Consider the following 6000-nt stretch of genomic DNA (forward strand, 5'->3'; position numbering starts at 1 on the left):
GATTGATTCTTCAGAAAAAAAATAAAAAAAATCATGGATTGAAGAAGAAGATAAATGAGATACTTTCTCTCTCCTAATTGAAATTCACAAAGCTATGTTGGCACCATCCAAATTTCTCCCGCTGCAAACCGAGAAAATGCCAAAAAATTTCCCTCTTAATTCTCCCTCCTAAAATTTCAGCTTCCTTCTTCTTTTTGTCCAAATTTTATTTGTAGTGTGTAAAATTGATTTGTACACTGAGTGTAAATGTAGTGTTTTCGTAGTAAAATTATTGGATTCTGTTTGCATGGAGTTCTATTTAATTGAAGGAGACATTTCATAATTTTCAAAAGTTATTGAGCTGTAAGTAATTAATAATAATGGTTCATTGATGGTGCGTCAATTATTCTGAAATGGTAAAGTCAAAATAGAAAAATGCATCAATTACTCTAAAATAGAGTGAGTATTTCCTTCGATTTTATTCAATGTAATACTTTAATTTGATTTGCACAAAGACAAGTTTGAATTGAATTTATTAAAATAATACCCCCTTTATTTTTTTTAAATACATTTTTTGTGGTTTGACCGGCACATTTAGCAAGATGTAACTTTGACAACAATTAATATCTTTAATTGTCTATAAGTAAAATAAAATTGGGAAATTCTCAATGGTGACCTCCCCTTTTTTTTATTATACAAAATGACCCCAATTAAAAAATCTATCTCACTTATGACATTAATGAGAGTTAATTAATTAAAAAAAAAACTAACTATGGTTAGCTATGAAAAAAAAAAACTAAAAAGAAATACCACCACCTCTACCCTTATCCCCACAAGATCTAGCTAGCACCACCTCCACCCTTACCAGAGCCACCGAACCCCCTCATCTGAAACGTCGACCTCCTACCCAAACTGCCGAACCATCCCTCTATCATTCCTTTGCCTAACCCAAACCCTAACCTCAGAACTTTCTCTCTTCTAACCTTCAATTCTCGCCGTCTCGCCGCCTCCCCGTGAGTTGGTTTTGGTCGAGGTCTCAAGGAGGGGTGGTGGGTTTAGGGTTTGAGGTCACGATTCTGGGCGGAGATCGAAGAAGATAAAAAGATCAAGAGAGGGTGGAGGAGAAGGAGGAGAAGAAAGAGAGAGAGATCGGTGGTTTGGTGGTCTAGGGTTGGTCGTGGTTTGGGTTTGGCGGTCTAAGGGTGGTTGGGGTTCTGAGTTCGACGATCTAGTGGTGGTGACGGTGAGAAGGAGGAGAGGGAAGGTTGTGGGCGGGGATTTAGGAATCTAGGGCTTGGCGGTGGTCGAGGTGGAGTTGGGGTAGGGTCACTAGCGGTAGGGGAGCCTGGGTAGCGTCGTTGGCGATCGAAGGAACTTGGGTAGTGTTACCGGAAGGGAGATGGTGGCTGGACCGGTGGTGGCTGGCAAGTAATGGTTGGTTTTTGGTGGTTGGAGTTAATTTTTTTAATTTTTTTTAAAAATATAAATCTAACAATAGTTAATATTTTATGAAATAAGGTTATGAGTTGGATGAAAATTTTAACTAAGGTTATTTTGTATAATTAAAAAAAAAAGGAGGTTAACATTGGTGCGTAGCAGAAGTTAGGGGTCACTGTTGAGAATTTTCCAATAAAATTGCAACAAAATTAACTTATGAAAATAGAAATTATAACCAATCTAATGATACATTATATTATAACATTTATTTATTTAATAGTAGTAAAAGTAAAAAATAAAATGAAGTCAACTATATATGGAGTGAATAATGCAGAATTCAAAGTTGTGATGCATTTAAAATAAAATAGAGAGAGTACAAAATATGTAAGTGGGACTTGTTGAACTATTCAGAAAAAAATGGAGCTTCTTAAAAAATTAAAAATTATATTTTGAATAATAAAGATTTAAATTGTAAAAAAAGTAGCTAAATACTTTATTTAAAAGTAGTTCCTTCGTTTTCCTTGGTGTTACACTGTTACTTCCCATATTCATCCGTTTTTCTAAGCTCTACTAATGTTTTGGTGAATTGATTATGTTTGTATGGAATTATGAACGTAAGTATGTTGAATTTGATTAATTATTTGTATGGAATTTTGATACAAGCATATTTTTATTGGTTTGGTTTATTAACAACATTTGGATTAATTGAAGGATTAAAATTGAATGGTTAAAGTGGAATGAATTTATTAATTATTCCATGAGGTTTTTATTATTACTCAAGCATGACTTGTTATTATGTTGAGTAAAGGTGGCTTAAGTCAAAATGGCTTGGTGGTTTAATTGTGTTCAACAATTTTAGATATTTTGGAATTTAAAGGATTTAAAGGTTAATATGTGATGTGATCATCGTAGTCCTAAATAAAATTAAAAGTGAATTTCTATGTGATGTGAATCAAGAGGGAAATTATTTGAAAAACCAATTACATTGATTTTGAGTCCAATAGGGTTCGAACTTGGAGGGAAAAGTCAAGAATGGGTCACTTGCTTGATTATCAAGGAAGAAGGAAAAGAGCAGTCGATTTCCGATGGAGATGGCAGCGACAATGCGCCGATCTTGGTAACAGACGTCGGCTCACCAACACCGGCTCACTAGCACTAGCATGAACCCAGCTACACTCTATGCTGGCGCGTGGTTATAGGGGCGGCGCGTGAGGTTGTGTTCCGGCGGCGACATGAAATGAATGTTTTTTAATATTTAGTTTTTTTTTTTAATTAGAGTTTTGCTTGCAAGTTTTTACGTTTCACTTGAAAGAGTTTTTCTTGGTTTAAGCACTTAGGATAAGATTTAATTTCTGTTATTTAATTTCTATAAACTTCCTAAGGTTATTAGGAAAGTTTTTAGTTAGATAAATTAGTGTTTGATTAGGATAAGTTTTCAGAAGAAGAAATTCTATCCTAGTTAGGATACTTGGGGAACAAGGTTAGGGGTTTGTCCTAATCCTTATAGGGATAGAATTAGATATTTTTAGTCTATAAATAAAGGATTTTCGTGGCTTTTTTAGTCATAGAAAATCAGATTAATTTCAATACAAATTGTTTAACTTTATTTAAACTTTTCTTTTCTAGTTTTCAATTCATGGAGGTATTTTGATAATTAGAGCATTCAATTCTTAGTTCTAGGAGTAGTCTAAGTTTTGATCATCAAAATACTTAGTTCTAGGAGTAGTCTAAGTAGTTTGATTAGTCTTAAGTTCGTTCCAAGAATGGTCGAATTACAAGTCATATCCGGTTCATTGTTCTTAGAATCTTTCTATTTTCTTAAGGAATTCAGAAGGCTTGTGTTACTTGTGTGACTTTAGATTCTTTATTAGGTTAAGGGGTTTAAATCAACATCACTGTGTATGGTTATGTATGACTCTATGATTTAATTGAATGAGTTGACTATTAATGAAACTTGTAATCACGTAAAGTGAAACACGTACGAATGAGTAATAAAACTCTAAAAAGTGTGCACTTCTAGAGTAATGACAATTATGGATTAGGTTACACGGTGGTACCCCGTGACTTTTTTAGGCTTGCATTGTTTGATCAACTTGTCCTCTTTTCTTTTGGTATTTGGTATTTTATTTTATAAAGAAAGTTAGATGGGATCCTAGACTAACATTATGAGAATGAAGTCTTGCCCATTCTTGCAACCGCGCTAGTTTTATTTTTAAATGGTCCTTTGGGACCAAAATGATTTGGTGAGTTGGACAACCTTCCTATTGCTTACTCCAAATTAATTAATTAATTAAATGAATCATAAAGGGTCAAGTGACTTGTGTTTATGATGTATGTTTATTTACTTTAATAAGTTGGGCATGCTAGGTTTAGTGCGTAGTAACTTGTATGTACTTTTTTTTTTTTGAACGGGTAGTAACTTGTATGTACTTAGTTTTGCTTATTACGTGTTTTGTGCGTGTTTTCTTTTGATCATGACCATCGCCTTTCAATTACCCTTTGATGATCTCATTATTAAACTTGTATTGTTAAGGAGTAGTATTGCACAGGTTAGCTTGATGATGCAAAGTTCAGGAATTTGGCATACGCATTGTGTAATACCCCATATATTTATACGATTTATAATTAAGTTCAATTATTATTTTAAAAACGTATCTTATTGATTTAAAATGAATTATTCATTTTATTCTTAATTATTTTAAAGGTATATTTCAATAAAAACCCATCAACTATTCATTAATATGGTTTGGGAAATAATTTATTTTTATATATAAAAGGATTTTTTGACTTTTACTACTAAAAAATTTTAAATTTTTTATTTTTTATTTTATTTTATTTTTTTTTACCAATTCTTCTAAAAGTTTTAGTTTTCCACAAAATCAAAAAGTTAAAGTTGTTTTTTACCACCATAACCTAACTCAGATGACTGAAAAATGTTGTGGGTCCCACTATAACGGCTACTTTTTGAATTTTGTTCCTTTTGCTCACGATTTTCCGGCCTATGCTTCATCATTTAACGTTTTAAAAATTAGATTTGATCCAATGCTCCCAAATTGCAACAAAATCATCACAAAATCATCCAAAAATCATCACTACATACTTCACAAAATTCTTTACGAATTGGGTTGAAAAGTGGGAGTTGAAGTAGTTGAGGTATGTTATTTCTGTGCAAATTTAATTTACTGATTTACTTGAACTAATTCAATAATTTTGTTCAATTGTTGTTATAATTTGATATACGAAGCTAGTTTATCCACAATTTGTTCATACAACTTATCAATTAAAACCCATATTCAGTTTTTAAAAAAATAGAAAAAATTGCCAAAAATAATACAAACTTTGTGTGATCTGCTAAAAATAAGTTAAACTTTAAATTATTCAGAATAATAAAACCTTTATGGAGCATTTGCTTTTAATAGGTTGAATAACTTACAACTAGGGATGTCAGTGGGGTAGGGCGGGGCGAACGTTGGCCTTCCCATCCCCATCCCCATCTCCGCGGCGGGTCCAAAATTTATCCCCATCCCTACCCTGGCGGGTACAACTCCAAAACCATCTCCGCTCACCCCCCACTTGGATATCCATCCCCACCTAATCCCCACCAGAGACCCGCCTAATCCCCACCCAAGATCCACCTAATCTCCACATCTCAAATACACAATCCTACGTAATTAATACGGATTACAATAAAAAAAATTCTAATATTACACATGTTTTTGTTTATAATATAAGTGTAGTACAAAGTATTATAATTAATATTTTATTTCACGTAATTATTTTATAAATAGTATAAAAATATATAATTTTGTTTTTAAAGATATATAGATGTGGGTCCGTTCAAATATATATATACACACTACTACAAAAAAGGGCAAAGAGACCCGTTGAAATATGCATAAGAGACCACCTCTTGACGGGTCTCTATCTTAGGGATCTCTTTGATTAAGAGACCCCTTCTCATGAGGGGGTCTGTTTATGCGGACAAAAAGGCCCGTTGTCAGTGATCACGGGCCTGTTATCTAAGTGATGAGATTGATAATTTAGAAGAGAAAGAGACCCGTTGTTTGAGATATGGGGTATGTTTAGTTGTATAATACAGACCTGTCAAGTAGCTAACGGGTCTCTTTGTTCTTTTTTTTTAAAAAAAATAAAATAAAATAAAAATTTGCATTTGTATTATTTTTGTTTTAATGCGCTATACAAATTGACAGAATTAATGAACTAAATTATAGAGTGGAGTTTGTAATTTGTATACTTAATTTGTATATAAATTGAATAATACGAAATAGCAATAAACTAATTAAATTGATGAGATAAAAAAATAAAAATCAACCAACGTAAAATCCCAACAAAAAATTGGTCGAATTTATTAAAATTCATATTTACAATTAAATCAAGACGACTTCAGTATTCCATTTGCTACCTCCGTATTTGGGAGTTTTGTGTTTTATGATGACATCAAGTAGACCAACAGCTTGTTGAAAGAAGTCAGCAGCCTTCTCAAAGAAAGGTCGAGCCTCATCAATGTCAGGAACCATAAAAGCATGTGTTGTATGAGCATTTGCCAAACACCACATTGTGTCA

Source organism: Chenopodium album, chromosome 17, assembly GCF_948465745.1.
Source record: "Chenopodium album chromosome 17, dcCheAlbu1.1, whole genome shotgun sequence".
NCBI classification, from domain to species: Eukaryota; Viridiplantae; Streptophyta; class Magnoliopsida; order Caryophyllales; family Amaranthaceae; genus Chenopodium; species Chenopodium album.